This window comes from Corapipo altera, unplaced genomic scaffold, assembly GCF_003945725.1.
Source record: "Corapipo altera isolate COAL_440 unplaced genomic scaffold, ASM394572v1 22b, whole genome shotgun sequence".
Lineage (NCBI taxonomy): Eukaryota > Metazoa > Chordata > Aves > Passeriformes > Pipridae > Corapipo > Corapipo altera.
In genome coordinates, this window is record NW_020884876.1 from 9,236,080 (window position 1) to 9,253,124 (window position 17,045).

General features: G+C 34.6%; 1 protein-coding gene across 1 annotated transcript in view; it reads right to left on the reverse strand.

Annotated features, from left to right (window-relative positions):
* Window positions 1–17,045, reverse strand: part of TENM3 (teneurin transmembrane protein 3) — a 1,300,501-nt gene that overhangs the window by 716,777 nt on the left and 566,679 nt on the right. The gene's annotated exons all lie outside the window — the stretch shown is intronic.

The following is a 17,045-nucleotide window of genomic DNA, read 5'->3' on the forward strand; positions in this document are numbered from 1 at the left end:
TATTTTCATTCTTTGCACCAGGAAGCAGAAAATTTTGCAAACTATAACACTTTGGTTTTTTTCATACCTGATGTGATAGCTTCCATAGCATTGCCACTGACTGATGTAGATCCTAATGGTGTTTCACTGCAGGCAAGAAAATTGGGAACAGACAGAGTTCAGGCTAGCTCCTGATCTTCAGTTACCTTTACCTTAAACTATCTCTCTTTACCTACACCTCCTTTGTCCCCTGAATACACAGTTCTTGGGCAGAGCATGCAATACCAGCAGATATATCTGTCCTCTTGTTATAGGAACCAATAAGGGAAATGACAGAGCAAGCAGGATTATTGAATCAGTTTCTCAAGGGCAGAAATCATCCAGTCCCTTCAGAAAAGGCTTTAAGGGCCTAAAAAAGCCAAGGAACTTGAAACTTACGGCCCATTGTTTAACCTTAGTTTGGTCTCTGTGTATACACAATATAGTATCATAGTGTTTGGCTGAATGATCTCTTCCTCATTTCCAACAACGTCAAGTGTAGGCTGCAAACGGGTGATGAATTCATGTTAATCAGGCAAATATGAAGTAGAATCATAATTACTGAAATCCACGATGATCTTCTAGATGATTCTCTAGGGATATAAAATTTATGGTTCACTAAAAATTTACATATTAGGAGGATCTACTACAAAATACTCTATGATTACCAGGGGCTAGGAACATACACATAGGCAGCATGGTAAAAAAGCTGCAATGTCACTGCTGCTCCAGCCTGGTTTACTTGGCAGTAAAAGAGAGGCAAACTTACTAGGAAGGGCTTTGAGGTAAGTGTGTACTGACATGCTGATGGATTGCAACTTGTTACAATGGCTATACATCAAACCAAAACGTTAATGGTGGATCTGGAAAATAACATCTACTTCCAACTTTTGACTCAGTGTCCATGCTGTACTAAGCCATGATAACAAAAATGGAGAGAAATAGGAAGAAAAAACCACTTCCTGTTACTAGAAATTCTTTGTTTCTTAATCTGAAAACTTATGAGATTGATCTAGATTGAGTTATTTTATGAAGTGGAGAAATACAATAACAGCATACTACATTTGAGTATTTTGTAAATAAAAATATCATTTTCTGTGTATAAAATGGATGCTAACACTCATTTTTTGTCACATATCTGTCCCATAGTGAATACAAACATATTGGGTTTCACAGTTTTTTGAAAACTGTTTTCGAAAAAACAGATTTTTTTTTTCCTTTGTTTATTCTTCAAGAGGACATCTTTAATATATAGTCATACTTATTATTCCAAATTTTACCTCCTGGGGAAAATTTACATGAAGAAAATCACACTATTTTTTTTTTAACTCTTCAAATGAATATTTTACCAAGGTAGGTCATAATTTCCAGGATACCTAACATGACTTTACCTGTATTCTGAAAGGGTAGGCAATTGCTTTGATTACTGCCTTTTGCTGTTATCCTTTTCAAAGACTAAAAAATTAATTCATCTGTAGGGTTACATGCTCTTTAAAAAATAGTTCTGATCTTTATATAGCAATGTAATTTAAATTAGTACCTAATTCTCCAAAGTCCACAATTTAGGACAGCGCAGAATCTACTGCAGCAACTAATTAAACACTTACTGTAAGGTTAAGTTTTTCATTAAATCAATAGGCCCCTAGTGTCAGTTACAAAGCCCTAATTACTATGCTGTAAATTTAGATTGAATTTGAATTAAGGACTGATTTCAATCTAACCGCGGCATGTAAATATTGTAAATTACCAGAATTACAGTTCAATAAAATTGAATGGATTTCACTTTAGATAAACTAAATGCAAATGAGTCTATGAAAAAAAAACCTGCAGAAATTTCCCAAACATCTGCACAAGAGACTTACATGTGAAGTCTACAGTACACTGCTTTGGCAAAGAGCATGCCAGAGCTTCAAAATGTTGCCACCGTTTACTCTAAAATGTTTTAAATATTTCATTATCTGTTCTGAAAATGAATAAATTTAATCTCTCCCAAGTGATCAAGTAAAGTGATGGCTAATGTGCCCACTTACTGCGTTGCTTTAGTTTGATGACTGTATTGTTGTGCTAAAGCACAGTATGAAATCAGGTTATCAGGTTATAACTGGCAGGGATAAAAAAAAAAGCAGTGCTGGGAAACACAAAACAACCCATTTTCAAGGCATGAATCATGCACTTTGAAGACTCAGAAAAAGTGTAAAAATTACAGACAATAGCACTCTAATCAAACAAGTGCCAAATTGAAAATAATTGGGAGTTTGTGGACTTTCATTCACCTTCAAACAAGCACTGTATCCGCAGGATATTAATAAATTTGGGGAAACAGGCAATATGCTAGGTTACACAGAAAATGAAAAATCAAAAATACCTGTATTCAGGGTCACACATACAGAGCTTTAAGAGCTTTCTACTCACCTGCTTACATTCTTTCAATATATGCACTAAAAATATATTAGTAGCCTTAAGATGTCATAAAAAAGATAATTAAAACAATGCCTAATTTTTTTACACTTTATACTTCATTAATACGGTTAGATAGCATAATAATAGAAGTTGACTGAAAAATAAAAACATAAATTAATATTGTCATGAAAGCTCAGAAAGGGCATAGATTAAGGAAACTAAGGATAATTTTTATGATTTTGTGCTTGAGAGATGTGGAACATAAACTCAAGACTAGAAAGTAATGAGGAAGTAATAATAATTTTCTTTCAAGAGTAACATCCATTATTCTTATTTCTACCACGAATACAATTATGCCACCTTATTCTTTCCTACAGTTATGATTTTGTTTCTTTTTCTGGAGCACATTCTATGGGATCTTCAATCTGTCCATGCCTCACAAAGTTAAACAGTGCCAATGTAGTTTGCAGGCACATGCCACGTGTCTGATCTTTTACAAGCTGACAGCACCACACTTTCTAAAACTCGTATTTCCTGTGAGTGTTAAAATTGTATCTCAAACCACAGAATGTTTTAATGACTTCATGTCATCAAGAAAGGTAATAATACTTCAGCTCAGCTTCATCAGCTGAGCATGGTAGCCAAAGGTAGTAATTTACTACCTGTGCCCTATGTAGACATTTCACATTAGGAAAATCAAACCAATTTGTGAAGTGCTCATCTTCCAGCCCACTGGGATGTTAAATTACTGACTGCAAAGGAAATGATATTTCACTTAAGTTTGGAATTTTGCACAAGTGGAATGCATGGGCCAAGCTGCAAAAAACCCACAAAGTAGATAAGAAAAAATGACTTGTGACACTTGCCAGAAAAGAAAATATGGGATGTTTATACCACCTACAGCACATATAGCATTTTGCTAAAGTAGGCAATACAGTAGAATGAATGAGGAGTAGTTTTATAATTGTCCTTCATATCTCATAAGGGACCCTTTTCCTATCAGCTTTCCACATTCATAGTGCATAGGACAAGATATTTCCTGTTGTGATTCTGCTGTTCTGGCTCCCATGCTTACTCCTTGATGCTAGGAGAACCATCTCTCCTCCTGGGTCTCTACTCTTGAGCAAAGGTAAGCAGGAAATATTAATGACTGAGGAAAAAAATGTCTATCTCTTTAAATTCACAGAATAAATATGTGATTTGGATGATTTGGATCTTACTCTCCAAAGTGCAACGACTTCACATTTCCAGTTCTGGAATTTAAGTGAAATTATGAAGTTACATAAATTTCTGGGGCACGGCTGGTTTTGTTTGAGATAACTTATTTGTGTCCATGTTCTGTATAATTTTTTTCCAAAAAAAAAGTATGGTTCAACAGTCTGATTAGCTAATACATAATGAAATGGTCATGCTATAGGCTTGTAGTTTGACAACTGATAGTGTTAATGGAAAAGAAAATATTTTGAAAAGTCTTCTGGGAGACTTCTTTCAGGCAGCAACTAAGATTTGAATTTTATTCTTGTACATTTTAAAGTTTAATGACAGTTCACGATCAGCTTGTTAACAAGTCTCAGCCTCTTGTGAAAATGCTTTGCCAAACAAACATGGACAAACACTCATTCTCCTAAAATTATGCCCATATTTAATACCTGGAAAATGGAATGTTTGGAGTTTGCCTTTTCATTACTGTATAACATCTATGATACCTGGGTATCAAATGATACAATTAGAACTGTACAGCCTAAATACAGTGAAGATAAATTGCTTATAGTGTGTAGACTGTAGAACAGAAGTGTAGAGTTAAAAAAGGAAATCAGTAACTGAAGACATTCTTAATGGTATGAATTCAGGAGTGAAACTTTCAAAATAAAAAAGTTTGAAAGACTTTTCTTGGCAATTTATTTGTATGATGAATCACAGACTAGAATCTCAGAAAAATTTAGATTGGAAGGGATCTTTGGAAGTCATCTAGCCTGATCCCTTACTCCAAAGGTAAAACATGTTTTCCAGGGCTTTGTCAAAACCAGTTTTGAACATCAGAGGGCCCTCTTCCACAGCTTAGCCTCTCTCGCCTGGCGAAAAAAATATATCAGTTGGAGCTGCCTTTGCAGCTGACCATTATATCTTGTGCTTTTACTCTCCATCTGAGATCCAGATCCATGTTCTCCACCATGATACAGCTGAAAACAGGAATTAGATCTTTCTCTTAGCCTTCTCTTCTGCAAGCTGAGGAAACTCACTTTCCTCAGCATTCCTTTGTACATCAGATTCAGCTTATTAGTTTCTCTTGCAGCTGGGAGGTGGAACTGGACACAAATTCTGAATACAGAGGAATAGTCATTCCTCTCAACCTGATGGTTGTGCTGCTCCCCACTGTGTTGTAAAGCTGCATTGCTACAAGGGCAGTACCAAAACTAAAATATTTATTATCTGAGCAGCTGTGATTAATTACCATTCATCTAGATGTGGGAAAAAAATGGCTAGGTAAGTGACAACAGTTTGACCCTGCTCTGTTTCACTTATCAAGCACATGATTTTAGTAGTGAGAATTCATTCCATAATTTTTACTGCAGAAACCCAAATGTTTTTAGTATCCCATCACTAAATATTGAAATATCTACTGGTAACAGGTAGTTCATAATTCTGTCTTATGGTTCTAAAGTGAATTGTTCATATTCTGTGAAAAAAAATCTAACTCTAAATATGAATCTTTCCTGAACAGTGAGCATATAAACCACCAACTATTGTTACTTGAAAATACTAAACAGAATGCTTGGAATGGTTTTGGAATGCCAGTTGAAATTACCCTGCCTAAAAAAAAAGTAAACAAGCACGCAGCAGTTTGGGACAAAGGCAGCAACAGAAATACTAGTTTTTCAACATATTTTGTAGTAACAGTTATTATGGATTTGAATTAAAATATGTTTTAGGATAGGTATTAATACAGCACACTGGCAACTTGCACTTGATGTTCTTTTCTGTCAGCTTTGGGTTATGTATGCATTTTAACATTTAACTTCACTGCATGTAAAATCCAGCAAAGAAAATGTGCATAAAAATATACAGGGCATTACTTATTTATATGTAAAACCTTTATTCTATTTTGTTATTTTAGATTAAATCACGTTTCAATTCTATTCTCTCAGGGAAGCACTAACAGTTTGAGCTCAGCGTGAAAGCCATCAAACACTTGAGCTGAAATTTAGATTGGGCAATTTTGCCTGGTGAAGTAGAAAAGGACATGTGGAATGGCAGTGAACAGAATGGCTTATGGAAAGGCAGATGTTTTAATAACTTGTTGTCTAGTGGGAGCCTCAAATATCTAAATTTAAACACTGCAATATATTAAAGTGCATTGTTGTCAGGGAATGTATACTCCTTTACCTTACGAATCAGGTAAATGTGCATATTTTATGTGTGTGCACACTTTAATACAACTGACATTAAAATTAACTGGAAGGTGTTAAAAGAAATTATCTCAGACTGCAAAATTTGGCTCAGGTCTTCACTGCAAAATACATCAGATCAGACTCCAGGGAATTTTCAGTTTTGACTTGAACCTATCTTCCTGTGTGAGTTGACTGATGATATACTTGAGATCTCATGCCTACTAAGATCCTTTTTGTTAATTCACACTAGGTTTTAAAGTATATTTTTCCTTAAGTACATTGCTGGAAGTATGCAATCAATTTTCCTAAAAAAATGTCCAGAGAGAAGATAGAAACCTCTTAGGCTAAGTTCTTTTCAGAAAAAAATCTCTCAGAATGCCTGGAAACACTGAGTTACTCTGGCTGCATAATTTACAATCTGGTAGAATTAAGATGACTAGGGAAGAAAAATTTTATTAATAAGGTAGCTTCCCATATGTTCATGAACAACTGAGTCCTTTTAAAGAACAATGAAGGCCTTGTCTCTTGACTTTTGAATATATTACACTAGTATTTATATACTGTTTGGTGACACAGAATTCCTAATTGACATCATCTTTCACATTTGTCATCTCATATGCTGTCCCTATTTTCTAAAAGTAACAGGTTATGTGTTACTTATGGATATTGAAAATATTTTAGGCATACAAAGAATAAATAGTAAAGAAAAGCTATTTTAAAAATATAATTAATATTGAGGGCTTAATTTATGGTTTATCAGATATGTAGATGTATTAAATAAAAAGGTAGATGGAAACATTTCTACAGATAGGGTGACAAAGTGAAATTGGGGATAATATTTTATGAAAGTTAATGACTTATAGAGTATACTAGAACGATTTTGAAGGTAATAATTTTTACTTTGTAATAGTATTTACTTGATCATAATTACGGGACAATGCAATAAAAATCCTCATAAATAAAACCCGAATAAAGTCTTGCAAGCTTTGTGTCTCTGCACATTTACAGTGGTATTTTTAATTCTGTTTTAGGGAGTGGATTGTCAGTTAGGGTTAGCAGAGCCTGCTGGTTAAAGAAGAAATAAAGACTGGGTAAGCTTAATGAAATATTCTTACACAGAGATATCACTTCTGTATCAGCAAGTCCTTGAGCTAGATACTACTGCAGACTAAAAAAGAAATTAATGGAGAAAATTATTTCTCCCTTTTCTTTTTTCTTCTATTTACCCCCCTTTTTTTTTCAACTCTTATCTAGGTCTCTGGTATGCCAGGCTAGATGGATTTCAAGTCTGGTCATTCATGTTTTTATAACCCAGTGTTAATAGACACAGTCTAAGAACTTCCACAGGAATCACATGAGAAGCACAAAAAAGCAGCACTGAGCTGAAGCAAAGACCTTGGCTGAAAACACATGGGAGACAGAATTTGTGACCAGGCTGTACAGTCCTTACATAATCTAGTAGAGGAAATCCTTCAGGATTTCTCTTGTTCTATTGATAAGAAATCTATAGTAACTGTGTATTATAAACAGACCCTTCTTATGCCTTTGCTCAAGAGGACAGAGCTAACAAGATGCTTAATGTTTCTGCAAAATATTTCTGTAAACAGATCCCAATCACTTTGTGCTGCATTGCTTGCAACCGAGAAAGCAGACGAGTTACTGCTTGCTGCCAAGTGGCACTCAGACTGCTGCCGAAAAAAAAAACCGCAACTCGGAGCTTCACTCCTTTTTCAAACCCTCTTTTGTTGGATGGGAGTCTAATGGGCAAGATTACATTCAATCCTCTTGTTTCAGGAGAAAATCTAGCATTGTCAATCAATTAATAAAAAACTGAAAATAGGAAATATGTGACAGGTACTCTGCAATAATAACAACCATAATTACAAGCACCTTAGTTAATCTAGCTCTGAAACAACTGCATTTGGGAGCTCCTTGAATAACATTTGCCCCACTTATCTTCCATTTCAACTTAATATTCGTAGTGCTAGTGTTGCCTATATCATCAATGTCAAAAACTAAAAAGTCTTATCTTCAACTTTCATTCCAATGCTTCAAAAGAGCTTTGAATTTGCATCTTACTCTAGGGAAGATGTAGTTTAAAAACATTTTTGCCCAGCTTGCTCCATTAATTTCTGAGGAAAATGCACCTACTGCTGTGAATATGACAGTTCTCAACCTTGGTGTTTTTACAGGATGTCCCTCCCTAGGGAACAACCAACACCATTCTGACTTACACTGCTGGAACTGCACCTCCTGCTGGGTAATCAGCTACTGCAGCACTAAGGGAGAGACCTCAGTATGATTAACTGGATGCCCCTTGTGAATGCTAAGGAAAAGAAGAACTGCAAGTTTTCTAGGGGGAAAAAGTGCTTTTAGTAATCATCTATCTTCAATTCAAGCAGCTAATTTACAGTTGCATAGAGCTGCTCAATTACCAGCAGCACTTAGTATTTTGTACATCTCAGTAAGCTTTAACTTAAAATAATATTCATCACATCTATCAAATATATTTTTCTCCCAATTATTTCTGTGAGTCAAGAACAAAATTCATTTTGTAATGATTATCTGACTCAGGTAAAGCTGATTTTCTATTACTCTAGGCCAAAGCCACTGACAAGGGCACAAAAAGGATTATTTTTCAGCAGTTCTCAGCTCAGCTAAATCAGCAGATAATGCCATCTATGATGCACAGTGATCCTGACCTAAAGCCCTCCTCATTGTTAATGTTTCTCACATCTCAAATATGCCTCAATGGCAGAAAAAGTTTCTATAGCCACCTTTGAGCATCAAGAAAAATTAATCTTTTAGAATTCTTTGGATTTTGTGCTGTTATCTTATTTTAGTTGTCTTCCATCCCAAATGGCACTGTTAATTAACACATGAAGACAATACATTTTATATAGTCAGTGGTGGTAATTTAGTGTATGGCTTTATTATATGCAGACCATAAAATAAAGACTCCTTGTACTCCTATTAAGAAAATAAAAAAATCAAAACTAAAGTGCAAAATCCAGAAGCGAAACATCCAAAAGAAAATTAGTTTCTCTGCCAAAGAGCAAATAAAGCAAAAAACTTCACTGTTATTGACTGCTATGCACAACAAAAGCAGTTTCTCTTCATCAGCAACAGAAAAGCATGTGGACTTTCAACCGAAAATTTCATTTATATTTGAATTTATTGTTTGAATTTTTATGCCATGACATTTGAAGTGACTCATTTGTTGGTTTAAGAGAATTTCAGTCATTAGTAAAAAGAAAAATTCATTTTCTTTTTAGAAGTGTTGATCAATCATTTAGATACTGTTTAAATTCTATAATTTTTATACTTAAATATGTATGTTAGTAATAGGATACCAGTGCCACATAACATGGGCAGTCTTCATTTTGCCAAGTGTCCTCTTCAACAAAAAGCTGCATAATTTTAAATTTTCACATGATTTTTGAATCTGTTAATTATGTTGACTGTCATCAAAACCATATGACAAGCAGTAACGTACCTTACAAGTGTCTCTCAGTCAGTGAAGAACTATCATTCTGTTTTAAATATGGGAAGCTGAGATACATAGAAGTGTAAAGGTTTATAGGGTATTTTGAATCTGAGCTAAGGCCAAAAAGCAAACCTTTTTGTAATTCTGCTGGATGATTACTCTAATAAATGTGCTATAACCAAAGACTGTTAATGTTACAGCATTTTAAAGTTATCTAATTACTCCTTAAATGTAAGTTATTTATTGTAAAAAAGGTTTAGAATTCAGTAGGAGGGTTAACGTACTATGAAGATGTCATTTTGTCCTTAAAATTCCTGTTTAAAGTATTTATTTTTCACATTCTGTGTTATACAGAGAAAACCTTGGCAATAGTTAGTTTGCAACCATCTGAGGCCAATTCCTATTACACCGACTGATATCATCTCATCGTTTCCTTGAACTTTGCCATCTGACTCTGTCTTGCTTTGACCAGCACGTCTCATTTGTTCCTTGAACTTGCCCGTATTCCCAGCTCTCTCTCTCTCTCCATCTCTTGCGTGGTATTCAATCTAATACCTTTTAAGTAATTTACACATTAAGTAGATATAGAAGGAAGGCAGAGAACACGATATGACATGCCATTTCCTAGTTCCTTTACAGCTGATGAGCAGGAGAGATAAGAGAGTCATTCTGATGCCTTGCCTGCTTTTGGAGCTCAGGAACCTTGCACACTTTGATACAAAACCATGAAGTTTGGCTTAAAAAAGCTGCTTGTGAGATCCTGCATCATTTATACAAGAAAATTTAATAATTAAAAGATCAGTGTAATGTTTGCTAGTTAATGTAAATGCATCCAGAGGAACACCAAATACACACTGGAATAGGTTCTCTAGATTGTGATAGTAGTAGTACTAGGTCTCATCTTCTGATGTCAGATTATTATAAACTACTTTAGAAATAATTTTTACATGAATTAATTAAAAAAACAACCCTCTGAAATCATAACTGATCCTGCTTTGAGCTGGAGGTTGCAGTAGGGACTCCCAATGTCCCTTTCCACCTAAATTATCCTATAGTCTAAAAAACCCCTGTGTTTTTCCCTTCTGAACCAAAGCAGGTGGAAACTAAAGCAGAGTGTCATTTCTTTCTTTTGCACTGTTAACATGTTCACATTTCATAGGAGTAGTACTTCAATTTACACACTTTGCGTATTTGCCTTCCCCTAAATGAAAGAAATTGTTATTTTTCTCTTCTTTTCTCCTTCCTTATTTTCCCCTCTTGCCTTATTTTACATATGTTTCTTATCTGTCTGTTCTAAATTCTCAGTTCTTTTCTAGTTGCAAAGTCGCTTTCACTGAGTAACTTTGTTCAATGAAAACTGCATTACTAAAACCTGTTTCATCATACCATCCAAATCATAATTCCTTATTTCTGGTGATCATTAAAAACACTTTTTCAGTTGTTAATTTTTATCTTATTTGCACATTTCATCATCTGACTGACCATTTTAATTTTATCATTTGTATCTTTGCTTCCACTGGAACCTCTGTATAAAACAACATCACAGAAATGGCCCACACAGTCTTTGCTCTGTAGTAAATAAAACTCCTGTTCAGAACCCACTTACTGTAATGTTCATGGATAATTATGAGAAGATAAAGAGCAAATTAGTAAGTAGTCATATTCTGTTTGGATAATAAAAATAAGATGGTATCTTCACTAGGTTTTCTCTCTGCTCTGATCATTGCCCCTGCCATTCAAATGTGGTTTTAGCATGTGCTTAAGCTTTCTGGTGTATGGGCTGCATTATTAAAACTAACAATAGCAGCATGGTTCATAAGGTGAGGAAAATACATTCATACAGAGACAGGCTACATAATCACATAGCAATTATTAGTCCTCGGAGACAGGAATGATATCTGTAGATACAGGTAAATGCATAAAAGATAAGTTGGTCATTATAAGAGTCAGTTAAAAAAAAATCCTACCAAAAGAAAATCAAAAGAAGTATAGAGAAGGTGATGGAACAGTGATACAAATATATTTTTAAGTCATACACAAACTTACACCACCAAAAGGGTATATCATAAAAAGCACTGGCAGATTACATTAGATCATAAATAAATTTGAAATAAATTCTTTAAAGCTTGTGTAATTGAAACTTTCTGTGAATAGAATGCATGAAAAAATCTGGACCCGACAAGTCATGACAGAAATTAAATGTTTGCTTTTTCCTCCTGCTAGATCTAGAAACATAAGATATGCTGCCATTTGTCAGTCATCTGAGGGTCAGCCAAAAGCCAGCTGACCTGCTCTGAGATTGCCATTAATTTTTAAAAAGTATTTACTGATTGCCATTAAATGGATTAAAAAAAGCATCAGTGAGCAGATGAGGATAAACACATGCAATTAAAGTTATGGGTTGAGAAGAAAATATTCTGATAAGATTGGATATAGCAGCCTCTATGGCCTTGTATCATGATATCATAATTAAGGTGATTATCCATCTGTGAAAATTGTGAATCACTTTAATTTCTAAATACATTTAGTATTTACATGAACTCCTTCATAAATTGTTTTTATCCTCATAGCAACTTCTGTATGGGACTAAAGGTTTGTTTTTTCTTCTGGCTCATTGATTAAGCCATTATACAACAGCACTATACTACCCAGCAGTTAGCATCTCAAGCAGGACTATGAACACAGCTTACTGAAAGTCAGCTTCCTTCAAAAGACAAGGAAGACCCTTCCAATCACTGTACAGTAGTAAGGCTCTACTTTCTGTGTCTACACTACAGCTTTAAAGTTACCTGTCACAGTGATACCTGATGACATAATTCCCTCGTGTTCATGAGCTCTGTACAGTGCTTTACACTAAAGGTTAGGCAGTACGGTTTGCGTAAATGGAGAGAAAGTGTTGGCATCCATCAGTGTTCTGAAGCTATGTCTGCAGCTGCACTGGATTAAAGTAATAATCAAGAGGAAAGAGCAGCTGAGCTCAGTTAACTAAGTCATGAAAGGCAAGGAAAAAATAGTCAAAATGCAGAAAGCATTCTGAAGTACTAGAATAAATTCGTAAAATTTCTAAAATGCTGTGGACTACATGATAAAAAAATATTTTTAATTGCAACAGACATAGCAATAATAGGCAAAAAGATACTTGTATAGTCACACTTTATCTTTTGAAGCCTGTAAAATTTGGGGGTGAGGGAATTCAAATGTTTGTATTTCATATCACATACATTCCTAAATTACTGATAAAGAAATGGGAAAGAAGCTCAATAAGGTACTAGAAATGGTGCAAATGGTGCCCCACATCAAGCAGGATCAGTTATGGCTTAAGCTGATTTTAATGCCCAGTTGGAAACAAGCTTTGATGTGTAAGAAAAGTTCATGGGTTGACTCAGAACAGTTTAGGAAAATGACTATTGAAGGCTAGATCTGTGCAAGTGTTTTTACACTTTAAACACCCCTAACAAAATGTGAACTACTTGCTAATTCTGATATGAAATATCTAGCATCTTGATCACCCTGCAGAAGTAAAAAGTGTTTTTCTTAGTGTGGAGAGAGAAGCAAAACACCAAAGAAGAATCCTAAGCTAGGCATCACTGCTGAAAACCAAGTCTTCTAATTTTAAAAGGTTCATAAAAATAGGATTTTAATAATTTAATTGAGAGAAATGTAATAGCCCATCTCTGCTCAAGTAATGCATTTGACTGAACAACAATTTGGAAAAATTACAGGCCTGTCTGGAGCACCTGTTTATGAAGCATATGTAAATGATTTAAAGACAGAAAGAAACCATTTTCAGTGACACATTTTAAGAAAAAAACCCCAAAAATAAATTACGACACTCTTTAAAAAATTTACATATGGAGCAAAACCCCCTCAAAAACTCATTAAAATGGGTCTTTAAATTATCTTAGCACTATCTTGTTGTATTACTGTTAGCTGTAATTTCCTAAATAAATGGTAAATGCTTTGGCAAAAAAAAGCCCAAACAAAATAGAACAAACAAAACAAATATAAAAATGTGGGCTGTTAATCTGTTTAATTATAGATAATGCTAACAATTTTATTACTGTTTTATTGCTTCTCTCTGTAGTTTATAGTTGCTTGAACTTTTCCAGTGGTTCTGGAAAATGTGACAAAACTGCTGCTTAATTGTGCTGTGCTCAAAGGAAAATTACTTCTTATGAAATCAGATTCTCTTAAGCAATACAACATCCCCATAGTAATTTCATGAACTTTGTCTCCAGTTAGATAATAATTCTCAAATTTCCTATAACCTGTCAGAAGACTAAAAGACATCAGTATACATATATACTTCAGTGAAAATTTACATATATTTCCAATTTGTCATACTAAAGTATGTTCAAATTTCATACATGCACTCAAGGCCTGAAAATAGACTATTCAATGATTTTTTTTTCCAGAACAAATAAATCTGTGGAGAAAAAACTCCACCAAACAACTCCGAGATAAACAAAGTACCAAAAAAAGAGAGGATGAAAATATAATTTTGCTCTTAGAGCTTCTAGTTCAATGTCTCTATCTATTCTTCTTAAGAGGTGCTTACTGAATTGGTGAAAATGCTTTAGCATTTAAGCATTTTGTTTCCTTCGGGTTGTATCATGGAAAATTAAACTAGGCTTGGTGCTAGCAGTTGCTCCTTCCTATTTGTGACACTACTGTGTATTGTTATACCAGAAACAGATCAGAAAAAAATTATCAAAACCAGCATCCTGATATACATGTGGTTATCCTCTATACTGGAGGTTTGTTACAATACTGTTTTGTGTGGTACATCGTGCTTCTGTGTACCTATTTTTTCTACTAAATGCTAAAAAACTACTAGGATTTCTGTAAATTCACATCGCAGGTAAAGGATAAGGAAGCAAATGTACATTGACTGCTAAACATTCCCAAGAAAAGGGTAGGCATATGGTAGCAAAGCAATATATGGTTTCAAAAAAAGAGTATTTCAGGCAGAAGAAATTACTTATGCTGGGAGGTTAAGAAAGTGACTATACTGATGTTAGAACTGTGGAAACATTAAATATGAATGAAATGCAGAAATAGCTTAAGGAAAAGTAGTAGCAGGCTAGAAGCAAAGGATGTGACAGAAAAGAGCTCTGGGAATGAAGAATAACGATAATAAAAGAGACAAAGAGGTAAACTGACAGAGAGGAACATTTAGGATTTGTAAATGAGCTCGGCCAAAAGAGAAAAGGAATGTTCATTGGAGTGGAGTCAGTGAGTGACAGGTAGAAAAAAAAATTTACAGAAAGGACAGTATAGAAATCCACAACAGAAAAAGTTTAAAGGATTCTAGAATCAAAACCTTTTTGTTACCTACACGTTAGATTACAAGTTTCAAAAAATTAAGAAAAAAAGGCACAAAATAGAGAGGGAAAACGACTGTCTGAGTCGAAGAAATGGAGAAGAACAAGGAAGGAAACCAGAATATTACATCAATGTTTACAGTAATTTCTTCCTGTCAAAGAAAGAATGTGGGTGCCTGAGGAAGAAGTATGCAGTTACAAGAATTGGTTTTATCCCGTGGAAGATAAAAGGACAATAATCTTGAAAAAAAATTGCTCTTCATTCTGTAGGACAGTACAAACACGGAAGCAAGCTGTGTGCTGAAAGACACAGGATAAAAATTCCAGAAGACAAAAATTATGGGCCACGTCCCGTGCTTAAATTGAGACTGAAAAGGTGGTATTGAACCACCAGATGGAAGTACTGGTTTGGTCCGTTGAAGGATTCTTAGCAGCCTCAGGCATTTCTTTCTTATATTGGCCCCCCTGTGATCACTACACTAAGTAAAAGACTGATCTACAAAAAAACACCCTGACTATGTCCCTCCTACATAATAAGGAAGACGTCCATAATGTTCATATATTAAATGTCCTTATTTTTATGAAGAGGAACACCATGAATTTTTACAGCTGATGTACTGAGAGAGATTCCAGCATAATTTTTTCATATACTATGGAGTACTTATATGAGAACAGGACCATTTTCTTATGCAGGAAATAGCATACCTTTTGTAATTTTTATTCAAGGTGGAAATTTTTGATTTTACTATCTTATATTTAGATGTGTTTTGCATAACTTATGTAATAGTGTATTTAATGTCAACCACTACAAGACCAGAAAACCAAATAAAATGCGTAAAATAAGTAATTGAAAAGGACTTGTTTTTCTAATGTAAAACAAGCTGAGTGAGTTTAAATAGTCTAAATAGTCATTACAGTCTGACTGTGATGTGTTCTTTCCTCCTCCTTGCCGCAGCATTTCTTGTATTATTATAATGGTTTCTAGAGCAATAAATTACAGACACAGAATCAACTGCTGAAAAGTGTAGGCGGCTCACACAGCATGATGCAAATCACACTGTTGGATACTGTTCCTTTGTAACAACAATTCCATTAGGGCCCACACGATTTTGCCCACCATAATACAATTTCATTACACAGCACAGTTTCTGTAGAAGCAATGGAAGATGGAAGTCTCCATTGCTAAGGCCTTAATTCTGCAGATGGTTATTTTGGTGCTTGAACTTTACGTGCCTACGTAGTATTCTAGTAAATAAAGTAAGGGAATACATACACAAAATCGGTTAACAAAAGACATGGCCATCTGAGGGCTGTTTAGCAGATTATGATAAATAAATTGGTTATTTTTCAGCCTAATTCCTAAAACACCACAAACCTCCTCCTAATAAGCAAAAGTTAGCAAGCAGAAGACATAGTCTGGGTTACTGAATGAGGTAAAGGACAATAGTAAATGGCTGTCTTCTAAACCAGATTTCTTTGAACTATGAGAAATAATTGATTCCAAAATGCTACTCTGCCTATTCAAGCAAGCCAGATCTTCATATTTGTAAGTCACTCTGCACTAAGCAAATTTGCATCTTCATTTAATTAAGACAAATGTAATAAAATATAAAAGATAAACATGTTTTTTCAAATGTCATTTAACTTTAATAAAAATATGCTAACAAAACAGGAGTTAGAATTAATTTTTCCACTACTCAAAGTTAGTATTGTCAGGATTCATATGAAATAGCATTAGAGATGTGACGGGAAGGAATGATGAATAACATGCAAAATTTGGCAAATACATACTAATTTTGAAAAAAACATCAAGTTCGTCTGTAAAAGATTTTTCTTTGAGAACATATGGATTGCAACTGTCCGTAAAGCTTGTATTCTGCCCCAGAGAAGATGATATTTATAACATGCATCCTGTGTACATTTGAATAGGAGAGCCAGATGTAACAACCTACATCTCAGGATGTGGGAGAAGTCACAGACCAGCAGGTAGAAAGGGACGTGGGATATTTATTGTCCATGCTCCTGTGCTATTAGACAGCAAGTTGCACCTTGAACAGTGTATAGGTGGTTTTCTGAGGAGATAACTAGAATTCTAGTATACAATATTCACACTTCTTTCTATGGAATCAAACCCTTTTCACCTCCCATCCTCCAGAAATCATTTGACAGTATATACTTCTGAATTGGGTTTGTGCGTGGAGCATTCTACATAAAGGCTCTATTTCCATCCATCACTGATTCATCAATTTGACTTAATACCAGGAAAACACAGTTGAAAATATAGCTGTGTGGTATAAATAATTCTTGTTCTTTTTGTTTTGCTGACAGAATTTATTAGATTTTACAATAATACTGGCAACGTTTCTATTCACAACTAAAGTGATTTAGATCATAGCAACTCCATAGTGCTGTAGCACAAGTATCTTC